The sequence below is a fragment of the Ranitomeya imitator genome, chromosome 8 (assembly GCF_032444005.1).
Source record: "Ranitomeya imitator isolate aRanImi1 chromosome 8, aRanImi1.pri, whole genome shotgun sequence".
Classification (NCBI taxonomy): Eukaryota; Metazoa; Chordata; class Amphibia; order Anura; family Dendrobatidae; genus Ranitomeya; species Ranitomeya imitator.
The window spans coordinates 54,854,386-54,866,687 of record NC_091289.1 but is presented as its reverse complement, the minus strand read 5'-3'; positions in this window follow the sequence as shown (position 1 = coordinate 54,866,687).

The window sequence follows — 12,302 nt, the reverse complement described above, 5'->3', positions numbered from 1 at the left end:
AGTTCAATTTCAAGGTCAAGCCAATTCGGAGGATCTTCTTTCATGAACCAATACTGGCTTTGTTTTATTAAATTCGATAGATATAAAGCTGTAATGTTTGGTAAGCCTATGCCCCCAAATTCCTTGCATTTATATAGAATGTTTGTGGAAATGCGGGCCCTTTTTTTATTCCAAATAAACGTATTTATTGTTGATTGGAAGCTAGTCAGGTAGGAAGTGTTGATTTTTAGGGGAAGTGTTCTCAGTATATAAGAGATTTTTGGGACAATAAAAATTTTAGTTGCCAATACTCTGCCCCACCATGAGAGGTCTTTTGTACCGAGGAAACCCAGGTCTTTGTTTATATTTTCCAAGAGTTTGTTCAAGTTTTTCTTCATTAATGTGTCTAAGTTTTTTGAAATGATTATACCTAGATAGTCTAGGTCTCCTTCCGACCAACTGAATGAAACTATATCTTTTATTTTCTTTGTTTCTAATTCCGTCAAGTAAAATGGCAATATTTTGGATTTATTTTCGTTTATCTTAAAAAGGGTAATAGTTGAAAAAAATTGAAGGGTTTTTTGTAGCTCCGAAACTGATTCATAGGTGTCCGTCAGGGTAAACATCATGTCGTCGGCAAAGAGCCCTATCTTATAATGGCGTGTTCGCGTTTGTAGACCTTTTATGGAATTATTTTGCCTAATTGATTGCGCTAGTGGTTCCATTGATAAAATAAAAAGCAGCGGAGATAAAGGGCACCCTTGTCTTGTACCATTTGAAATGTTAAATGGTGTAGAGGAGTAGTTGTTTGCATAAATTTTGGCTGTTGGTTTTGAATAGAGTGCCATTACGCTGTTGATATATTTTTCATTAAACCCAAATTTTTGAAGTACTGATGTTAAATAAAGCCAGTTTAATCGGTCAAAAGCCTTTTCGGCGTCTAGAGTAATAATTACAGATGGCACTTTAGAGGAATGAATCAATTTAATTGAGTTGATAAGTCTTCTAGTACCATCTGACGCTTGACGACCTGTTATAAAACCCATTTGGTCCCCATGAACCAATAACGGCAAATAGGATTTGAGCCTATTTGCAATTAGCTTGGAGTAAATTTTCAGATCTGTATTGATTAAGGAAATTGGCCTGTAATTATTAACAAGGGTTAAGTCCGAATTGTGTTTGGGAATTAAAATAATTGTCGATTCTAACATTTCTGCTGGGAATTTACCTGAGGAACTAGCTATATTAAAAAGGTTTTGTAGATGTGGGGAGAGTAATTTGGTGAAGGTTTTATAATATTCGTTTCCAAAACCATCAGGGCCTGGCGATTTAAAGTCCTTGAGTTGAAGAATGGTTCTTTCTATTTCTTCTAGGGAGAAAGGGGAGGTTAGGTTTTCTAAATCATCAAGGGTCAATTTTGGAAGGCTAATTGAGGTCAAGAATTTTTCAATGTCAGAAACATTTGGAAGTGGGGTGGAGGGCTGGGAATGTAAATTATATAATTTGCTGTAATAATCTGCGAAGGAGTTGGCTATATCTTGGGGATGAGATACCGTTGTACCATTTTTTGTTTGTATTTTGGTGATCCTGTTTGCTTGTCTTATTTTTTTCATTCTATTAATCATGTAACGCGTTGGCTTATTAATTGAGGAATATTGCTTCATTTTGGAAATTTTGACCATGGTGTGAAATGATGAAAATATGATTTTCTTAAGCTCCTGCCTGAGGTTCAGTAGCTCTATTTTATTTTGAGTAGACGGGGGGTTTAAACTTAGTTGTTCGTTTTCTTTGTCTTTTATTTTATTTTGAATGTCTTCAATCTGAATTCTAAGCAACCTTTTCCTTTTTGCAGAGATTTGGATCATGATACCCCTCATGACTGCCTTATGGGCACACCAATGGGTGAAAGGGGATGTTTCAGTAGGTGAATTCTCTGTGAAATAATTTGTTAGTGATTTTTCTAATATTGATCTATGGTCAGGGTGGTGTAGTAGGTTAGCGTCACATTTCCATAGTGAATTTTTATTAACCGAGTGGCCAATTTGGATTTCTGCTGAAACTGGGGAGTGGTCCGAGAAGGTTTTCCTTTCTATTGTGATTCTATAGATTTTAGGGAGCGTAAAAATGTCCGATAAGATTAAATCAATTTGTGACGCTGATTGATGAGGGTCAGAGAAATGGGTGTATTCAATTGAAGTGGTGTTTAGACACCGAAAGATGTCAAATAATTCATTTTGGTGTATCCAATTGTCTAAAGTATGTGGTCGGTATCTATTTGGGGTGGAGGAATCCATATTTGCATTTGGTACCAAATTAAAGTCTCCCAACCAAATCATGGCACCTCTCTTGATTGACATTACTTTTTTATTTACTTTGTTCAGAAAACCTATTTGACCTGTGTTGGGGGCGTAAATATTGATGATTGTGCAAATCTGGTTATTCAAGGAACAAACAAGAATATGAAACCTCCCTTTAGCATCTTTGATCTCCTCTAGAAATTCAAATGAGATAGTTCCTTTAACGATTGTGACCACACCGGCTTTCTTTTTTGTGTTGTCCGACTTGTAAATATGTGGGAAATTTTTATGCGAAAATTTTGGGTTGTCTGAGTGTTTAAATTTGGATTCCTGTAAACAAATTATATCGGCATGGCTTTTGGATAGTTCTCTCCAAAGGGTGTGTCTTTTGTGTGGACTATTTAAGCCTCTAACATTGTAAGATAATATCTTTAAACTCATTGTGTAGCAGCAAACCTGTGAGGATTAAGAAATCAATATACGTTAAGTAAGAGTAAGAACAATAAACAATAAACTGTAATGTCCACTTGAAGTGGTCCACTACGGTGAACCTGACTTCACCTGTTGGGGGAAAAGTTCGTGTTACTAGCTCCCAAGCAACACCTTCTTGGTTGTTGAACTTATACCCATGTAACATTAACAAGAACGACCAAAAATAGGTATTAGCTTCTTATCGGGATAGTTTCCCATTTAAGTAAACAATAAACTTGAACAAAAACTCTTCATGTTTTACCATCAGAGTCAAGGCGATCCTTATGTCGTGGTTGAAGAGGAATACTGATGAAGTGCAAGAAGTCTCTGCCTTCTTCTGGAGAATTAAGAACGATAAAGTTGCCTTTGTAGTTGACTATTAACTTGAGTGGGAATCCCCACTTATAGGAGATTTCATTGTCCCTGAGAGGTATGGTAATGCTTTGAAAAGTTTTCCTCCCTTCAATCGTTTCTTTGGAGAGGTCAGCATATATTTTTAGTTTTTCAAATGGCTCAGGGAAATGTTTATTTTCTCTAAAGTAATTTTGGATTCTTTCTTTTGTTTTGAAGAAGTGCACTCTCATGAGTGTGTCTCTGGGTAGGTCTTTAGGGATGGTGGGCGGTTTTCGCAGCCTATGTATTCTGTCAATTTCTAGCTCTTGCTCTGTTAGGGAGGGAATAATTTTCCTGAATAATTTTTTGGTAAATTCCTCCAGTTTGTTTGGGCCTATGGTCTCGGGGATGCCCCTAATTTTAATATTGTTTCTGCGATTTTGATCTTCTAAATCCGCTACTTTGAGCTTCAGCTTGTGCAACTCTTTTGTGATGTCTTTATTTATTTTAGAGGTTAGATCTGGCCTCTCTTCTATTTTTTTAATTCTGTCCTCAAACCCGTCCATCCTTTTGCTGAGGAGGGACAATGAGTCTTCTAGTAATTTATTTTGAAGACACAAAAGAGAATAGTAAAACCAAAAACACTCAGTTTGAAAAAATGTTGCAGTAATCCGCAAGTGCTAGTAAAAGATGTAAAAAACAGGGTATTTGGTTGATACGTTTTTTGCAAAAAATGTATACTAAGCTGCTCTACCAATCTTCACGGTATACCCTTATCAGAGCAGTCCTAACTAATGTATGCAATCCCTATCTGATGTATTTAAAAACCTGATCATCTGTATATAACCTGTGTGAACAGGGTTCAGAGAGGAAAAATCCATGTGTGCATACAGGGTAGAACAGCTATTGTGCAGATAGCCCAAGAGGAGTGGTGGAACTCCCCAGTCTTGTAGACACAAGAGAACAATTATGGAAACAGGAACACATGGGCTACTTGCACAGTGAACAAGTCTGTATGATCATGTTCACACACCACCAAGAAACCTGAAGACACAAAAGAGAATAGTAAAACCAAAAACACTCAGTTTGAAAAAATGTTGCAGTAATCCGCAAGTGCTAGTAAAAGATGTAAAAAACAGGGTATTTGGTTGATACGTTTTTTGCAAAAAATGTATACTAAGCTGCTCTACCAATCTTCACGGTATACCCTTATCAGAGCAGTCCTAACTAATGTATGCAATCCCTATCTGATGTATTTAAAAACCTGATCATCTGTATATAACCTGTGTGAACAGGGTTCAGAGAGGAAAAATCCATGTGTGCATACAGGGTAGAACAGCTATTGTGCAGATAGCCCAAGAGGAGTGGTGGAACTCCCCAGTCTTGTAGACACAAGAGAACAATTATGGAAACAGGAACACATGGGCTACTTGCACAGTGAACAAGTCTGTATGATCATGTTCACACACCACCAAGAAACCTGAAGACACAAAAGAGAATAGTAAAACCAAAAACACTCAGTTTGAAAAAATGTTGCAGTAATCCGCAAGTGCTAGTAAAAGATGTAAAAAACAGGGTATTTGGTTGATACGTTTTTTGCAAAAAATGTATACTAAGCTGCTCTACCAATCTTCACGGTATACCCTTATCAGAGCAGTCCTAACTAATGTATGCAATCCCTATCTGATGTATTTAAAAACCTGATCATCTGTATATAACCTGTGTGAACAGGGTTCAGAGAGGAAAAATCCATGTGTGCATACAGGGTAGAACAGCTATTGTGCAGATAGCCCAAGAGGAGTGGTGGAACTCCCCAGTCTTGTAGACACAAGAGAACAATTATGGAAACAGGAACACATGGGCTACTTGCACAGTGAACAAGTCTGTATGATCATGTTCACACACCACCAAGAAACCTGAAGACACAAAAGAGAATAGTAAAACCAAAAACACTCAGTTTGAAAAAATGTTGCAGTAATCCGCAAGTGCTAGTAAAAGATGTAAAAAACAGGGTATTTGGTTGATACGTTTTTTGCAAAAAATGTATACTAAGCTGCTCTACCAATCTTCACGGTATACCCTTATCAGAGCAGTCCTAACTAATGTATGCAATCCCTATCTGATGTATTTAAAAACCTGATCATCTGTATATAACCTGTGTGAACAGGGTTCAGAGAGGAAAAATCCATGTGTGCATACAGGGTAGAACAGCTATTGTGCAGATAGCCCAAGAGGAGTGGTGGAACTCCCCAGTCTTGTAGACACAAGAGAACAATTATGGAAACAGGAACACATGGGCTACTTGCACAGTGAACAAGTCTGTATGATCATGTTCACACACCACCAAGAAACCTGAAGACACAAAAGAGAATAGTAAAACCAAAAACACTCAGTTTGAAAAAATGTTGCAGTAATCCGCAAGTGCTAGTAAAAGATGTAAAAAACAGGGTATTTGGTTGATACGTTTTTTGCAAAAAATGTATACTAAGCTGCTCTACCAATCTTCACGGTATACCCTTATCAGAGCAGTCCTAACTAATGTATGCAATCCCTATCTGATGTATTTAAAAACCTGATCATCTGTATATAACCTGTGTGAACAGGGTTCAGAGAGGAAAAATCCATGTGTGCATACAGGGTAGAACAGCTATTGTGCAGATAGCCCAAGAGGAGTGGTGGAACTCCCCAGTCTTGTAGACACAAGAGAACAATTATGGAAACAGGAACACATGGGCTACTTGCACAGTGAACAAGTCTGTATGATCATGTTCACACACCACCAAGAAACCTGAAGACACAAAAGAGAATAGTAAAACCAAAAACACTCAGTTTGAAAAAATGTTGCAGTAATCCGCAAGTGCTAGTAAAAGATGTAAAAAACAGGGTATTTGGTTGATACGTTTTTTGCAAAAAATGTATACTAAGCTGCTCTACCAATCTTCACGGTATACCCTTATCAGAGCAGTCCTAACTAATGTATGCAATCCCTATCTGATGTATTTAAAAACCTGATCATCTGTATATAACCTGTGTGAACAGGGTTCAGAGAGGAAAAATCCATGTGTGCATACAGGGTAGAACAGCTATTGTGCAGATAGCCCAAGAGGAGTGGTGGAACTCCCCAGTCTTGTAGACACAAGAGAACAATTATGGAAACAGGAACACATGGGCTACTTGCACAGTGAACAAGTCTGTATGATCATGTTCACACACCACCAAGAAACCTGAAGACACAAAAGAGAATAGTAAAACCAAAAACACTCAGTTTGAAAAAATGTTGCAGTAATCCGCAAGTGCTAGTAAAAGATGTAAAAAACAGGGTATTTGGTTGATACGTTTTTTGCAAAAAATGTATACTAAGCACTTGCGGATTACTGCAACATTTTTTCAAACTGAGTGTTTTTGGTTTTACTATTCTCTTTTGTGTCTTCAGGTTTCTTGGTGGTGTGTGAACATGATCATACAGACTTGTTCACTGTGCAAGTAGCCCATGTGTTCCTGTTTCCATAATTGTTCTCTTGTGTCTACAAGACTGGGGAGTTCCACCACTCCTCTTGGGCTATCTGCACAATAGCTGTTCTACCCTGTATGCACACATGGATTTTTCCTCTCTGAACCCTGTTCACACAGGTTATATACAGATGATCAGGTTTTTAAATACATCAGATAGGGATTGCATACATTAGTTAGGACTGCTCTGATAAGGGTATACCGTGAAGATTGGTAGAGCAGCTTAGTATACATTTTTTGCAAAAAACGTATCAACCAAATACCCTGTTTTTTACATCTTTTACTAGCACTTGCGGATTACTGCAACATTTTTTCAAACTGAGTGTTTTTGGTTTTACTATTCTCTTTTGTGTCTTCAGGTTTCTTGGTGGTGTGTGAACATGATCATACAGACTTGTTCACTGTGCAAGTAGCCCATGTGTTCCTGTTTCCATAATTGTTCTCTTGTGTCTACAAGACTGGGGAGTTCCACCACTCCTCTTGGGCTATCTGCACAATAGCTGTTCTACCCTGTATGCACACATGGATTTTTCCTCTCTGAACCCTGTTCACACAGGTTATATACAGATGATCAGGTTTTTAAATACATCAGATAGGGATTGCATACATTAGTTAGGACTGCTCTGATAAGGGTATACCGTGAAGATTGGTAGAGCAGCTTAGTATACATTTTTTGCAAAAAACGTATCAACCAAATACCCTGTTTTTTACATCTTTTACTAGCACTTGCGGATTACTGCAACATTTTTTCAAACTGAGTGTTTTTGGTTTTACTATTCTCTTTTGTGTCTTCAGGTTTCTTGGTGGTGTGTGAACATGATCATACAGACTTGTTCACTGTGCAAGTAGCCCATGTGTTCCTGTTTCCATAATTGTTCTCTTGTGTCTACAAGACTGGGGAGTTCCACCACTCCTCTTGGGCTATCTGCACAATAGCTGTTCTACCCTGTATGCACACATGGATTTTTCCTCTCTGAACCCTGTTCACACAGGTTATATACAGATGATCAGGTTTTTAAATACATCAGATAGGGATTGCATACATTAGTTAGGACTGCTCTGATAAGGGTATACCGTGAAGATTGGTAGAGCAGCTTAGTATACATTTTTTGCAAAAAACGTATCAACCAAATACCCTGTTTTTTACATCTTTTACTAGCACTTGCGGATTACTGCAACATTTTTTCAAACTGAGTGTTTTTGGTTTTACTATTCTCTTTTGTGTCTTCAGGTTTCTTGGTGGTGTGTGAACATGATCATACAGACTTGTTCACTGTGCAAGTAGCCCATGTGTTCCTGTTTCCATAATTGTTCTCTTGTGTCTACAAGACTGGGGAGTTCCACCACTCCTCTTGGGCTATCTGCACAATAGCTGTTCTACCCTGTATGCACACATGGATTTTTCCTCTCTGAACCCTGTTCACACAGGTTATATACAGATGATCAGGTTTTTAAATACATCAGATAGGGATTGCATACATTAGTTAGGACTGCTCTGATAAGGGTATACCGTGAAGATTGGTAGAGCAGCTTAGTATACATTTTTTGCAAAAAACGTATCAACCAAATACCCTGTTTTTTACATCTTTTACTAGCACTTGCGGATTACTGCAACATTTTTTCAAACTGAGTGTTTTTGGTTTTACTATTCTCTTTTGTGTCTTCAGGTTTCTTGGTGGTGTGTGAACATGATCATACAGACTTGTTCACTGTGCAAGTAGCCCATGTGTTCCTGTTTCCATAATTGTTCTCTTGTGTCTACAAGACTGGGGAGTTCCACCACTCCTCTTGGGCTATCTGCACAATAGCTGTTCTACCCTGTATGCACACATGGATTTTTCCTCTCTGAACCCTGTTCACACAGGTTATATACAGATGATCAGGTTTTTAAATACATCAGATAGGGATTGCATACATTAGTTAGGACTGCTCTGATAAGGGTATACCGTGAAGATTGGTAGAGCAGCTTAGTATACATTTTTTGCAAAAAACGTATCAACCAAATACCCTGTTTTTTACATCTTTTACTAGCACTTGCGGATTACTGCAACATTTTTTCAAACTGAGTGTTTTTGGTTTTACTATTCTCTTTTGTGTCTTCAGGTTTCTTGGTGGTGTGTGAACATGATCATACAGACTTGTTCACTGTGCAAGTAGCCCATGTGTTCCTGTTTCCATAATTGTTCTCTTGTGTCTACAAGACTGGGGAGTTCCACCACTCCTCTTGGGCTATCTGCACAATAGCTGTTCTACCCTGTATGCACACATGGATTTTTCCTCTCTGAACCCTGTTCACACAGGTTATATACAGATGATCAGGTTTTTAAATACATCAGATAGGGATTGCATACATTAGTTAGGACTGCTCTGATAAGGGTATACCGTGAAGATTGGTAGAGCAGCTTAGTATACATTTTTTGCAAAAAACGTATCAACCAAATACCCTGTTTTTTACATCTTTTACTAGCACTTGCGGATTACTGCAACATTTTTTCAAACTGAGTGTTTTTGGTTTTACTATTCTCTTTTGTGTCTTCAGGTTTCTTGGTGGTGTGTGAACATGATCATACAGACTTGTTCACTGTGCAAGTAGCCCATGTGTTCCTGTTTCCATAATTGTTCTCTTGTGTCTACAAGACTGGGGAGTTCCACCACTCCTCTTGGGCTATCTGCACAATAGCTGTTCTACCCTGTATGCACACATGGATTTTTCCTCTCTGAACCCTGTTCACACAGGTTATATACAGATGATCAGGTTTTTAAATACATCAGATAGGGATTGCATACATTAGTTAGGACTGCTCTGATAAGGGTATACCGTGAAGATTGGTAGAGCAGCTTAGTATACATTTTTTGCAAAAAACGTATCAACCAAATACCCTGTTTTTTACATCTTTTACTAGCACTTGCGGATTACTGCAACATTTTTTCAAACTGAGTGTTTTTGGTTTTACTATTCTCTTTTGTGTCTTCAGGTTTCTTGGTGGTGTGTGAACATGATCATACAGACTTGTTCACTGTGCAAGTAGCCCATGTGTTCCTGTTTCCATAATTGTTCTCTTGTGTCTACAAGACTGGGGAGTTCCACCACTCCTCTTGGGCTATCTGCACAATAGCTGTTCTACCCTGTATGCACACATGGATTTTTCCTCTCTGAACCCTGTTCACACAGGTTATATACAGATGATCAGGTTTTTAAATACATCAGATAGGGATTGCATACATTAGTTAGGACTGCTCTGATAAGGGTATACCGTGAAGATTGGTAGAGCAGCTTAGTATACATTTTTTGCAAAAAACGTATCAACCAAATACCCTGTTTTTTACATCTTTTACTAGCACTTGCGGATTACTGCAACATTTTTTCAAACTGAGTGTTTTTGGTTTTACTATTCTCTTTTGTGTCTTCAGGTTTCTTGGTGGTGTGTGAACATGATCATACAGACTTGTTCACTGTGCAAGTAGCCCATGTGTTCCTGTTTCCATAATTGTTCTCTTGTGTCTACAAGACTGGGGAGTTCCACCACTCCTCTTGGGCTATCTGCACAATAGCTGTTCTACCCTGTATGCACACATGGATTTTTCCTCTCTGAACCCTGTTCACACAGGTTATATACAGATGATCAGGTTTTTAAATACATCAGATAGGGATTGCATACATTAGTTAGGACTGCTCTGATAAGGGTATACCGTGAAGATTGGTAGAGCAGCTTAGTATACATTTTTTGCAAAAAACGTATCAACCAAATACCCTGTTTTTTACATCTTTTACTAGCACTTGCGGATTACTGCAACATTTTTTCAAACTGAGTGTTTTTGGTTTTACTATTCTCTTTTGTGTCTTCAGGTTTCTTGGTGGTGTGTGAACATGATCATACAGACTTGTTCACTGTGCAAGTAGCCCATGTGTTCCTGTTTCCATAATTGTTCTCTTGTGTCTACAAGACTGGGGAGTTCCACCACTCCTCTTGGGCTATCTGCACAATAGCTGTTCTACCCTGTATGCACACATGGATTTTTCCTCTCTGAACCCTGTTCACACAGGTTATATACAGATGATCAGGTTTTTAAATACATCAGATAGGGATTGCATACATTAGTTAGGACTGCTCTGATAAGGGTATACCGTGAAGATTGGTAGAGCAGCTTAGTATACATTTTTTGCAAAAAACGTATCAACCAAATACCCTGTTTTTTACATCTTTTACTAGCACTTGCGGATTACTGCAACATTTTTTCAAACTGAGTGTTTTTGGTTTTACTATTCTCTTTTGTGTCTTCAGGTTTCTTGGTGGTGTGTGAACATGATCATACAGACTTGTTCACTGTGCAAGTAGCCCATGTGTTCCTGTTTCCATAATTGTTCTCTTGTGTCTACAAGACTGGGGAGTTCCACCACTCCTCTTGGGCTATCTGCACAATAGCTGTTCTACCCTGTATGCACACATGGATTTTTCCTCTCTGAACCCTGTTCACACAGGTTATATACAGATGATCAGGTTTTTAAATACATCAGATAGGGATTGCATACATTAGTTAGGACTGCTCTGATAAGGGTATACCGTGAAGATTGGTAGAGCAGCTTAGTATACATTTTTTGCAAAAAACGTATCAACCAAATACCCTGTTTTTTACATCTTTTACTAGCACTTGCGGATTACTGCAACATTTTTTCAAACTGAGTGTTTTTGGTTTTACTATTCTCTTTTGTGTCTTCAGGTTTCTTGGTGGTGTGTGAACATGATCATACAGACTTGTTCACTGTGCAAGTAGCCCATGTGTTCCTGTTTCCATAATTGTTCTCTTGTGTCTACAAGACTGGGGAGTTCCACCACTCCTCTTGGGCTATCTGCACAATAGCTGTTCTACCCTGTATGCACACATGGATTTTTCCTCTCTGAACCCTGTTCACACAGGTTATATACAGATGATCAGGTTTTTAAATACATCAGATAGGGATTGCATACATTAGTTAGGACTGCTCTGATAAGGGTATACCGTGAAGATTGGTAGAGCAGCTTAGTATACATTTTTTGCAAAAAACGTATCAACCAAATACCCTGTTTTTTACATCTTTTACTAGCACTTGCGGATTACTGCAACATTTTTTCAAACTGAGTGTTTTTGGTTTTACTATTCTCTTTTGTGTCTTCAGGTTTCTTGGTGGTGTGTGAACATGATCATACAGACTTGTTCACTGTGCAAGTAGCCCATGTGTTCCTGTTTCCATAATTGTTCTCTTGTGTCTACAAGACTGGGGAGTTCCACCACTCCTCTTGGGCTATCTGCACAATAGCTGTTCTACCCTGTATGCACACATGGATTTTTCCTCTCTGAACCCTGTTCACACAGGTTATATACAGATGATCAGGTTTTTAAATACATCAGATAGGGATTGCATACATTAGTTAGGACTGCTCTGATAAGGGTATACCGTGAAGATTGGTAGAGCAGCTTAGTATACATTTTTTGCAAAAAACGTATCAACCAAATACCCTGTTTTTTACATCTTTTACTAGCACTTGCGGATTACTGCAACATTTTTTCAAACTGAGTGTTTTTGGTTTTACTATTCTCTTTTGTGTCTTCAGGTTTCTTGGTGGTGTGTGAACATGATCATACAGACTTGTTCACTGTGCAAGTAGCCCATGTGTTCCTGTTAGTAATTTATTTTGTTTATCAAATTTTTCATTCATACCATTTTCGAATTTG